The following is a 12,965-nucleotide window of genomic DNA, read 5'->3' on the forward strand; positions in this document are numbered from 1 at the left end:
CGCATTTTGCCTGAAAGTCTGTTGTTCTGAAGCAGAAACAAACGGCCCCATTGGCGAGGTTTCTACCACAGACAGCTGAAGATGGTGAGATGAACGCAGCTGCTCTAGCTCCCGCACGCTCCCACACACATACACTCTGCATCAGGCAGAGCAGTATCTTTCTCCAGGAACCAGAGCACAGCAGCACCTGCAGAGGGGAGCTCAGCAGTTGGGAATTGATTTTCCTGTAGGGCTTTTAGCTAATAGCTGTCCTGCTCTCACCCCCTCCCAACCCACATCTCCTGCCTTCCAAAGGCTAAATGTTTTCACACTCACTAGGGGAGATGTGAAAGTCTGTGCCTAGTGACACAGCATAGCAGCTATGATGCAGACTTTGCTCTTAACATAGGAAAAGAGGGCAACATTGACCTTGAATATGACATGAATAATTAAAGCAACTCAGGCCTGTAGAAGCACAACAATGACCTGAGTGTGTACATCGGTCAGCAAGAGAAAGAGCATGTACCTGAGAAAGGAGGTGAGCAGGACCATGAATTGGTGGTCCTGCCTCCTCCACTCCCATCCTCTTTGATCAGAGACCAACCGACCACGTTGGTGCAGAAGCAGTGGGCTGGAAGATGCCACAGATCTGACTTCATGTTGGAGGCTGAGCACGGGCTTCAGATGTTCTCCTTGGGTTGCAGCTGATCACAGACAAAGGTAAAGTTCATGGGTTTGCTTTCTCCCAGGCTAGCTGTAAGAAACAGCACAACACCCCTTTTGGGCCATGTTTTTGCACTCTAGGAAGCAGCCAACATCATGGAGATGGAAGGGCAGCATTTCAGAACTTGCAGGGAAGTGAGAAGGGTTGGATTCATCCGTCTGGGAAGAGGTGATGTGCAGGGTACATGTGATGGAAAGCTCCCCTGCTCACCTCCCAACGAAGAGAAAGAGTCAGACTGTGAAACCAGAAGGAAACCTAATTAAAGCTGATAAAAGGAAACAGTTTCATTTGTACAGCAAGAGCTTAGCTGGAGGGACTCATGGCCACAAGGCATGCCTAAGGATGTGGATTTAGCAGGGATCAGAAGAGACTTAGATCTGTAAATGGGTAAGATGAGGTCCCTGGTGGCTACCCTTGTGCAGGATCATACATTTGGCTCAGCCAGGAGATAAGCTTGCTTGCTTTGGGCCATGAACGACCACTTGCTCACACCTGCAGAGAATGGCATCTCTGCCCGGGGGTATGGCAGAGCTTCATCTGGAGGCTAGAGACAACAGCCAGACAACAGCCTGAAGAGGAATGCAAGCTGTGATGGTACCAGTGCAGATATTGCCTACCAGAACAGCTGGGCCACACGTCTCACAGGGCAGGAGCTCTGGGCAGGACAAACAAGCCTTTGTCCTACTGAGGTTATCCCCTCTAGCTTTGGTATCTTTAAAATACTCAAGCTAAGCCCCTAAATATGAGCCAAGTGGTGCTCTTCGTGCAGGAGAGCAGCAAGGCTGCAGCACCTGCTGAGATAGGACCTGAGCACCTCTCCCTGGATCCAGCACTCCCATTCTGCTGCAGGGGCTGCCAGCTCCCCCAGCTCTGGGGACAATGGTCCTTAGCAGGGATCTGGAGAGGGGACAGCAGTGACACTTGCAGGGCATGGTCACCAGACACTGATGAGGGTCCCACAGCCCCTCGTTGGGATGCGGAGGGCAGCATCTGCCCCAGCCCAAATCTGAGCTGCACACAGACAGAGCCGTGCTGGCGGCAAACCTACACAAAATCCTGGCTAAACACAAACAGACTGTGCATTATATGAAAGAGCTTTACAGAATAGAGAAAAGCACACTAATAACTCTTGGTAGGAGCTGTGACCCCAGCGATGAAAGCGTCAGTCTGGCTATTAGAGTCACAGGGATTTTTCAAAGAGGCTCCAAGTGCGGCACGGACTCGCGGGCGTTTCAGGAAGGGGGAGATGTGAATGTGAAGTTTGGGCTGCTTTGACACGGCACGGATAAAGGATCTCTTTCTAATCAGCAGTGCAGGGACCCAGCAGTGCACAGGCAGCGCGGGGGTTCCCAGGGTGCATTATGAACATTGAATTCACACACCAAATAGCAACCAAAAGGGGAGGAAATAAAGCAGCTCGTATAATTAAACTGCGACTGAAGGGAGAAGCAGCCCCGGCACTGGGTGAGCTGGGGAGTGCTGGAGCCAGGCAGAGGGAAAGGGGGGAGCAATTGTGGCGAAACCTGGAAAATTCATTTTGAACAAACTCATTAGAAAGATTGCAGCCCCGTCCTCAGAGGGGCAGAGGAAGAGCTGTTGTGGAGAGCTATTGTGCTGCTCAGGAAGAGCTCTGTGCTGCAGTGGCTCTGGGCTGTGGGAGGCGGATGGCAGGGCTCCAGGGCTCATTGTGCTGGGAGCTGCAGGCCAGCAGCCCCCGGGGTAGGTGGGCTGGGAACCCCCTGGGCATGGGGCTTCTGCACGCAGGGGTTTGTCCCCTCGAGTCCAGCCCAGTTGGCAGAGGTCACGTTGTCTCTTTGCCATCTTCCTTAAAGCTGCACACTGCTGTGGGTTTGCTTTTCTGATCTGGGAGTTTTACCAGCACCCCAAGGGTAGGGATGCTGGGAAAGAACAGATCCCAAAAGGAGACAGACGTTGGGTTCAAGCTGCACAAATCAGCACCAAAACCAAGCCAGCGTATGCGCTGCTCCCTGCAGACAGAGCCCTCCAGCTCCCATCAGGGCTTTCAGCTGCAGCTCTCTGCACTATCCCCAGGAACAGCACCCAGCATCTTTGGGAATGGGGAGCCCCTGGTGAGTCCATCACTATCACTGTGAGTGCTCAGAGCTGGTAAGCAGCATTCCAAGGACACTTCAGGACTGTAGGATTGCACCCAAGGAGGAGCCATGAGTTGCTCCCAGATGCTCCTTGTAGATAGAGAGAACATTGATTTCCTCTCCCCACCCCAGCAGTGTGGTGGGGACCATCCGCCTCATCTGTCAGGGGTGAAATGTACACAAACAAATCCCCACATCCAGCAATTGCCATACCTTCAGAAGTGAAATAAAACCCAAAGCCAAGACCTGGCTCCAAGGAACTGACCCCATTGCCTCTGATCTCCCACCGTTTCAAATAGCATGCAGGTGGGGAGCACAGCTGGTAATAAAGCGTGAACTGCCTTGTGCTGTTACGGCTTGGTTTATAGGGGGAATTTGCTAGTGAGCTGGTTGGCTTTACTGGCCTGATGATCTCTGCCATGAGGTTTCTCACTGGGGGTAATGTAAATCACGCTTTATGCTGCGATGTGTGCCGGCCCTTTGCACAGCAGCATGAGGAGATATCATGAGAGCATCTGGGCTGCAAGTACATGGAACTGTCATTGAGGTTCAGTGCAAAACTTTATTGCCAGGAGGAACTGCAGAGCAGCTGCTGTTGCTCTGACAACAGCTGAAGCAGCCTGGTTGCTAGATGAAGTTGTGAGCTCTATGTGAACTGTATGAGGGTGTCTATTGGTACCACCAGTTCTTATGCATCTGTTGATGGGCCTGGTTTGAGGCTGTGGGATTTGCCCTTCCTTGCCCTAGCAGGGACATGGGTATTTGGAGCAAACCATTCCTCAGGGGTATTTTTAAAATCTCTGAAATAAAGTCCTTACTTTCCAGTCCTCAAAGCTTGCTTTCCAGAACTCAGCCACACAGCTCCGCAGCAGTTAGAAGGTGCTCTGTGGCACCTATCTATCCAAACTCTATTCAAACCCAGGGTAGATGTCACTGTCTGTCCCCCACACAGGACCCTTCGCTGGAGGCAAGCTGGTGAAAAGAAACATCCCAATCCCTGATGTATGGGCCCATCATTCCTCCACCTCTGTGTCAGAAAAAAGAACACATCTGGGTAGAAGCACCAGAATACGTGGTGTCTGGTGAGCATCATACCCAGGGCCTGACACCATGGCCTCTACCACTTGGCCAAGGCTGGGACATGCTCAGCATGGTGCCCATCAGCAGTGCCACTCGTCACTGCAGAGCAATCCCGTCCATGTCACCTTTGGTTTGGTTTCCAAGGCACTTTGAGAGTGGTGGAGCCTAGATCCTGAGTGTCATTGTGCAGCCTTTAGAACTGCAGGCCCTGGGTACTGAGAAACTGTCATCATTTTGGGACACTGAACTCCTTGTTCCCCTGTGTGCTTGGGAATACTGTCCCTGGACTCATTTACCATGCACCAGCATTTGCCTAGCGCACACCATGTGCCAGATGCTTACAAACTGGAGCCCTGTCTTCATGGCTCCCTTTTTTTTCTGGGGGTCTTCTGTAAGTGGGATTGACCTGTAAGATCTGGAGCACACAGGAGCAACAGAACTACCAGGCTGGATGAGAGTCTGAGCCTTACTGCTCCAAGGCCCTGACTTTGGCATCCCTTTTCCCCAACGCAAACGTAGGCTGGCTTTCCTTCAGTGCCTGGCTTTTCCCCATTCCCAGCAGCACACATATTCCCATGTCCCTCCCCAGAGCAATGAGCGGTGTGAGAGACAGAGGAAAGTGGAGACGGAGGAAGGGGCTGAAGTATCTGCAGCCTTTCGGTAAAAGCTTTCCTGGCAGTAAAAGAACCAGGAGCAATCAGCCTACAACCACGGGGTGCCATGTTGGATGAGCACATCAAATGCCAGATCTCAAATGTCCCTTCAGCTGACCACAACTCACGGCCAACCTTGAGGGAACAACAGTGGATGTTGGTCAGGAAAATAACTTTTTATAATTAGAAAGGACTTCCCAGGCCTGCACAAGATCTCCTGTCGAGCCAGATGCCTCCAGGGATCCAGATGAGAAGAGATGAGGAGATTGGGAGCACGGTAATGAACTCAGCCTGTTGGAGGACAAACCTCAAGGAAGCGTGGGGCAATCCTACCACAGAAGCAAGGAAGACAGGGCAGACGGGGACAACAAGGATCACAGTTTCTGTGGGGACAAAGCCTGACATGAGGAAGTGATTTTCTGGTACTCATTATTCTGCACTATGATGGAGAGGGCCATGCCTTGAGGCTCACCCAGGGTATTTCCATCCAGTTTTCCTTCCTTGCTGAGCTCGATGCTCCTTCAGCACAAGCAGGGCCTGACACATAAAGATGGGGGAGCGAATCCCAGCCTGCTTGCTTTCAGCCACATTATGAATGGCTACAGGGATTAGTCCTCTCTGGAGTGAGGATGCACTGCCGGGAATGTCATTAAGAACATGCTCATCTGCCTTCAGCGCTCAAGTGGTCATTGCACATGAGGGGGACAGGAGGCAGGAGGGCCTGATATTAACCGCCTGGGTTAGAATAATGTCATTTACTTTTCCCAGAGGACAGGAGGCAGCTCAGATGACAAATGTGTCAGCGCTTAGTCACAGCATCGCTGGATAAGTTACTTGCTAAGTGAGCGTGCAGCACAGTGCTGCTGGTTTTCTGGTAGCTCGTGGGTCTGTGTCATGGGACCCCCACAGAAACATCAGCTCTGGAGTAACTTCGAGCTGCAGTGCCTGGATGGTTTTCAGAAGTGATGACGTGCACCTAGCAGGAGGTTCTGCCCCAGCCAGAAAGTGATGGAGAGATCAAAGGAAAGCATAACGAATTGCCCTGAACTTGGTCACAGGGTTTGCGGAGAAAAACATGCCCTGATCCAGGGTCAAGGATGTCACTGAATTTCAGCTCCAGTGGAGACCTACTCAGATTCAGTGCTCTCAAGAAGGTTGGACAAGAGGATGAGGAGGTCTGTGTGCAGGCTACCTGCTCCCCCCCACCCCAGCTGCCTCACAGCCATGTTCCTCATGGGTCCTCTTGGGTAGAGAATGGCCCCATATCACATGGTGACGTGGTCAGCTATGTGTCCTTCTGTGCCCAGCTCACAAGGTCATGTCAGAGACTCTCCATCACCAGCATCTCCTTGGTAGTGCTCCCTATTTCTCCAAGAATTGTGTTATTATTTGTATGCCCTCATTCCCTAGCATGGAAGCTATCCCCAAGCCTTGCCACCAGCAGACAGGATGAGTGAGTGAGCTCCTAGACGACAGCCATATAGGACAGGCTGGGAACTGGCATGACATCCCATGGCTGTGAGCACCTCCTGGCACTGCTGCAATGCATTGCTTGCCCAGGACAGATCTGAACACCACCGTGCACATGACAGTGGGCCTGATGTAGTTCTCAGAAGGTTTCTTGTTCACTTCAGCATCATCCATGGTAGTCCACATACAAATATCCATGGAGACCAGCAACCACCTTTGCCAAGGCTTTCCTGCGCAGAAGACAGTGCCCTCTACACTCTGGCAACAACAAGCCACACATTTCTGACCTCCAGGCTCAATTACTGCAGCTCATTATATCTGGGAGTGGAGCCAAGCAGGCTGAGGAAGCTTCCACTGGTGCAAAACGTAGCAGTCTGCGTGCTCAGACGCCTGGGGACCGTGATCTATCAGCCTGCAGCTCCTGCTACTTCATCCGTATTCCCAGCTAACCCAGCAACGCTGCCAGGCTGCAGCCCAGGACCAAGGAGTCCCACACCTGCCAAGTCCAGCATTCTCCAGCAGTGGGCTTCTCAGCTGTCCACCTCTGGGGAAGGGGCTGAAAGGGGAGATCATGGCAGACAAGAGACATGATGTCCACATCTGCTGGCAGACTCTGTGACCTCTCAGCCCTTGGTGTGGAGACCTTTCCCTGCATATGTGGGGCTCCCTGATCCCAGAAAGAGAGAAGAAGGAAGAGGATGGGGCAGGTGTAGACAGAGAGAAGGCGGCAAGAGGAGCATGCCACTGCAAAGCCATGAGTCCCTACAGACCAACTAGTCAGGTCCCTATCTCCCATTGACTTGGGCAAGGGGCAGCCATTGCCAGCATTTCTGGTCTGCTCTCAGGGAATGGGACTGTACACTTCTTCAAGTGCATTCAGACATGTAGCTTCCTTGGAGCTTAGCAGCAGGAGCTGAGCGCCTCCATCTGAGTCTCACAAATCCGAGCCTTATCTCTGCCTTCAGCCACATCTTTTGCCTCCTGCTGTAGTCTCTTCCAACCAGCTCTTCTGCTGCCCTGACGGGCAGCCAGGGCATCCCTCTCCCAACCTCTCTTCCAGTCTCCCAAGGTCCACCCCCCTCCCCGCCCCCAGCCTCACTAACTCAGCTCCTGCTAGTTTATGGCCAGAACATTTTGTTTGCAAAGTGCTGTCAGATGCGACATTAAGAGGCGCAGTAAATCAGAGCACAGGGGCCTCTCCAAGCCTCTGCAGATGAAAACCTTTTATCACAATTTGGATCTGTTTGCACTGGTATGAAAATTATGGCTCCAGTTTAGCATCAACTTCCCATTATTCATGTCCCTGTGAGCTGTGCCTGCTAAATTGGATTGTTTCAAGCCTCCTCACCCTGATGGCCCTGAGAGCCCAGCAGATCCAGACTAGCTTCCCATCCTTACCTTGATGTCATTTTCCAGTGGGATTTGATTGGGAGGGAGGCCACAGGATGGGACATACTGGGGGTCTGTGCTTTGTGGGAAGTCATTAAGAAACAAAGTGCGAGGGACATCTCAACAGAGGGCCCCTGCTGGCCTAGGCAGGGGCTGGTTGCCCCATAGTGTTCCAAGAGGATCAGGGAACCACTGTCTTTTGGGTGTGAGGAGCTCCACGGACACCTGGATGTGCACCTCACACCAGCACCACCATCCTGGCACATAGGGAAGTCAGATGGGAGTTGATTTCCACTAGAAACACTGAGGTGCCTGTTATTAAGCATAAGATGCTTTTTGCCATAAATTAATCCAGACATTTCCCTTGTAAGGTAGTAGAAAGCACTATGAAGCCCCGTTTGGAAGCGTTGAGTGTTCCTGCCAGCCTTAACTCAGGCACCGTGGAAAGAAAAAGGAAATTTTACCCTGGATAGGAACAGAGTGAAGCCACCAGAGAAGGGGATGGTCCCCAAAAGGAGGTATTGGCAGCTGCCTGGTGGGAGAGGTGTTACAGTGGTTGGGGTGCATGGGGTGGGGGATGAGTTGGCTACTTTCACCTCCGTGCACATGGGACAGGAGAGAGATGGAGCAGGAGACAACCTCCTGCAAAACTGGACTTGGAGTTGGTGATCTTTAATGTCCCCTCTGACCTGAGCCATTGTACAGTTCTATGGAAATCAGGAGCAAGCACCTGCAGAACAAGAGGAAAAGAGGAAAAGGAGCTTTCTTCAGATGAGACAAATCTTGGCTGGTTGCATCCCGGTCCTCTCAGAGCTCATTCCTTTCCGTTGTGCAAGGGAATCCCATCAGCAGCTGCAGAGATCCAGGCCTCGAGGAACAGGGGAGAAAAGAGAGCTTCCACACAAGCAGACTCTCTGACTCAGCTGGCAGCACTTGGGTTTTCACCTTGCTGCGGAGATCTTGTTGCAATTGTAATTGTGCTTTTTTTTTTTTTTCTTAAGAAAAGGTCTGGCCAGATGCTCTCCAAACAAACCTTGAAGTCTATTTCTGCCAGCTTCTGTGCGTGCACATTCCGCCTCTCTATGCACTATGCCTCGTGATTGGGACCAGAGCACCGCATCCTGCCTCTGTCTGCTGGATTTGGTATTTTAAGGCAATCAGCAGCTCTGCCTGCGTAAAACACACAGCCTGCCATGCAAAAGAGACACCCAGTGAGCCGCACCTGTGTACCCAAACCCTTGCCCTTCAGCAGTGATAACGAGGCAATGGGCATTTTAATTGTAACTCAGCATCGGCGTGACTGCACGGAACAAGCCAATGTCACCACCCAGTAGATCCCTGGGGGTTTTTCTGCCACGGGCAGCTTTGGAGTGAGTTCTGTTAAGCAGGTGACCATCCCAATAAATCTGGACATTTCTGGTGTTTTTTTATTAACGCTCAGCCTGTGCTTGGCCCCCAGGCTATCATCCAGCTCCAGTCAAATCCGTGCTAAAGATCCCCATCTCCTGCCAATCTCAGGAGAAGTGAGATGACACTAATAAATACGCTCGCAGTGCCGTGAGTCTCTGGTGCTGTCTGCATCCTCTCTCGCATTGCAGGCTGTGCAGCTTTACTTCTCTCTCATACATCACTGATTTGCTACACTGTCAGAGTTCAACAATAGCAGTAATAATTAACCATTTAATCTGAATCAGATGCTGGGGCTTGTTTGCTCTGTCTGTGTATAAGAGGGGAAATGCTTGCAAAGATCACATTCTGATGTGCCTCAGCTCAGTGTTAAGTGTCTTGACTCTGCAAAATTGCATGGAGTCTTTCATTTTGCTCTTTAAGCTCGTTAGGCCAAATTAAAAACAGCATTCATTCTAATTTCAGCTTCTTGAAATCCCTCCAAGATCAGCGCTATTATTCTTTCAGATGCCTTGGGAGCAGAGCTAACACCAAGAGATGTTCGCTTACATTCCCAATGTCCAAATGGTTTCACAACAGCAACAAACTTCAGCTCCATGATTCTGTCGCCCTCCTGCCAACACACACGTTGCACTCCCCAAGACTGAAATCCCATTGCTACCTTGCTCTCAAGGCTTTCAGTGAGTCACAGAGGTGAGCACGCTTCTAATTTATTTGCAGCCCTGGCCTTGATCAGGTGCACACGTGGCTTTGTCCTCTCCACCATTCATGATTTCTGAATTTTGTCGGTTGGGTCTTGTGGGGAGAAAATCCCACAGTTCAGACCCCCTCATGAAGAGCCATCCATTGCTCCAGGATGTCTACCAGCATGGCAGGCGGCTGCTCATCCTCCATCCACAAACCAACCCTCATCTCCTCCTGCTGAGGCATCCCAAAATCTCACCTCTTGGCTTCCCACCACCTCTGCCCTGTCTGGTGAAGTTGCCTTGGAGGAGCAGGAAGGCAGAAGAGAAGGCACTGGAAGGGGAAATGCATTCCTTCCCAGCTTGGTGCAGTCACTCAAGGGGAGCAAGGATGGGGGCTGAACAGCAGAAGGTCTTTTATTAACAAACGCACACTGGGGAAGGTAATTCAGCAAGCACTGTCTGGAGTCACGTCTGCTCCAAGTCTTGTGTAGTCTTTGGAGAGCTCAACAGAAGATGGAAATTATGAGTCTAGGAAGATATAGATGCAGTTAATACCTGTTTTACATGTGCAGTCTATAATATGTTGCCACAGTCTAGAAAATGTTGTGACTTGGAAGCCATAAAAGCTGGAAGGAACATGCTAATTGAGAACACAGTCAGGCTATAAATCTGGAGGAGATACCAGGGCTGGCAGGAGAGAAACCCAGGCCTGAGGAGGAAGGGAGGGGGAGGAACTCAGCTGTAAGCCAGGAATGAAATTACAGAGAACAAGGAAAGAGGGAGAGAAGGGGACTCCTTGGTGCCCAGGGCTGGTGTAGCCTTGGGTAGCACAGCAGCTTGGTATTAGACAACCAAAGGAATTGATTCAATTGGAAGTGCCATTAAAAGAGAGAATTTAGAACAAATCAGCAGCAGGATGGGATTTAATTGCCAGAACCAGAGACACTCACCCAAAAATTGTACGGAAGGAAGAGATAACATTTCACATCTATAGCAGTAATACGTAATCTGCTGTTTAAAATGGTCTCTGAAAGAAAGTAAGAGGAGATATCAAATGTGACAATAGGGTTTTTGTGTTTTTCTTTGAATGTATTAAATGGGATGTAGAGTCTTACAGTACGTCAGAGTTCTATGTCAAGCAAATAGGTAGAAATTGTAATGAATAAAGCTATTGGGTAAATGAGTAAATATAGTGTAATAGGGGAGAGATGCTTCAGTTTCTGAGGAAGGAAATCATGCATCAGAAATCCATTAATGTTCACTGAAGGAATGAATGTGTGCGCAGGGGTGATCTGGTCAATATAATCAGTTAGGATGTTCAGAATGCCTTTGGCAATGTCCCTCATCAGTGTCTCACGGGGAAATGAGCTTGTTATGGACTGGAAAGGGAAATTCCTCCCACAGGTGATTCTTGTGCTTGAAAATCAGGAAGGAAGGGGTTCAAAAACTGGCACTTTCCACAGCTAAGGGGGATATGGTCTGGAACATCACATAGGGAGAGGAGCCGTGGGGTCAACACCTTCATCTGGGGTGGCAGGTGGGAATGGAGGCAAGGATGAGGGCTGCTGTGAAAGAAATGCACATTTTACCTCCAAGAGGAACACCATCTCCCAGCTTTCCTGGGCTTTAGCCTCTAATGTCAGTTAGAAAAATACAATCTCATGCATCAGTGTTGCAAAAACTAATCTGTCTTCATCACTTAGGAAATGTTGACAGCTCCAGTATTCTGCATGGTGTCTGGGTATAGGACGCAAGGGAGGACAGGAGGGGTGCTCCTCCTCTCAGCCCTCTCCCGGCATCCCACAGTGTTTCAGGAGCTGGAAGTTGAACCCAGATCACCATGTTCAGCATTGTGGCTTTGTCTAATAGCTTTTCAGATCTGATTTTGGCCTCCTCCATCTCCCAGGGCAGCGAGTGCCAGGTTTTCATTATGCACCAAATGAATTGGTATGCTTGAGTTCTGGGAGCAGCGAGCTGAATGCCTGCCCCAGGTGCCTTTCTCACTCTCGTCACACCCTGAACCCCCTCCCCAGGTTCCCTTTTGGTGCCTTTGCTGGGATAAAGCCATCACAGCTTCCATCTTCATGGGATAGGTGAGGAAGTCAGGACAGGACCTGCAGCTCCTGCTCTGCAGGCAGGGTGCATTTATCCACTCCTTTCTTCCCCAGTAGCAGCTTTGACCTCTCCTCAGCTGATATCTGGGGAGCACCATCCACGCTGACTCCTGGGTCTCCTTCCCTACAGCCGAGTGCAGGCTGTGCACAGAAGGAATGATCTTTTCCACGTGTTTGGTTCAGTGAATCTTTATAACCACTTATGGCTTGTTTATCCTCAGCTAACTCAGCTCAGCAAACTTCAGCTGAGCACAGTCAGCCCATTTCCAGATTGTGAAGACCATGAAGCTGAAGTCCTCCTGGACTTTGCTTTGGAAACCCATGCCATTGTTTGTAGCTCTGGCTGCTCCAACTGCATACAACATCCGCATCATGCTGACTACTTCATACCAGAGAGTGTATATCACACGATGCCATATCACCACCCAGAAACTCCTCAGGGCTGGACAATACTCATGGGCACCATAAAGCTGCAGCATACACCCTGGGGCAGAGCCCACATCCTTCCCCTCCTTCTGGAAGGGGCTGGCCCATGCTTAGTCTGCCAGGGGTGAACTCCTGCCTTGCATGGATGCTGGTGAAGTTCTTTATTGGCCACACCGCTTGCTGCCTGCCCCTCATTTCCATGCTCTGCTCTTTCTGCAGACCCTCTCCCAGGCTCTCAGACTGACCCTCATTGCTTTCTCCCTCCCTGCTGCCTGAAAAGCCTGGATGTCCCTCTGGACCCTTCTCCCCCTGGCATCACTGCTGTGACTAAAAATGATGAGCTTGAGAAATGCCCGGTCCCTACAGCTGCAGGGTGTTTCTGTTGCAATACCATTTCCTTCATACTAAATTAATCTGCCTGGGAGTTCGGTGCTGTCAGTTTGGGAAAAACAATATTTTTGGTCCTTGCTGTGCTGCACCACACCCAGGCACAGCGGGAAAGTGGTGAGGGGACTGAGGCGTGGGGCTGGGCCTCCCACTGGGATGTGGGGCTCTGCACCAGGTACTGACTTGTGCAGGGCAGGATGGCTGTGAGCCCTCGGCTCCCAGCCCCAGTCCCTAGAGCTCTCAGCTGAATGCCTGCCAGAGGTCCACGGGGATGCTACTGCTCACGTGGTTTCCTCCCTGTTTCCAGCCACCAAATTGCATTTACAAGAAGCAAAACATACATTAAATAACTCTCGAATGTCAGAGCGAGTGGCTGCTGTGGGGGATGTTCTGGGAGAGAGAAGGAGAAACAGCTGCTGTGTCCAAAGGGAGGAGGCAATGGGTGCGGAAGGAAAGAGGCTGGGGGCTCTGTGGGGAGAGAGGGTTGAGGCCAGGGGCAGATCTTCTGGGAAGAACTTCCTCCCCCAGACCTCTGC

Source organism: Gallus gallus, chromosome 13 (genome assembly GCF_016699485.2).
Source record: "Gallus gallus isolate bGalGal1 chromosome 13, bGalGal1.mat.broiler.GRCg7b, whole genome shotgun sequence".
Lineage (NCBI taxonomy): Eukaryota > Metazoa > Chordata > Aves > Galliformes > Phasianidae > Gallus > Gallus gallus.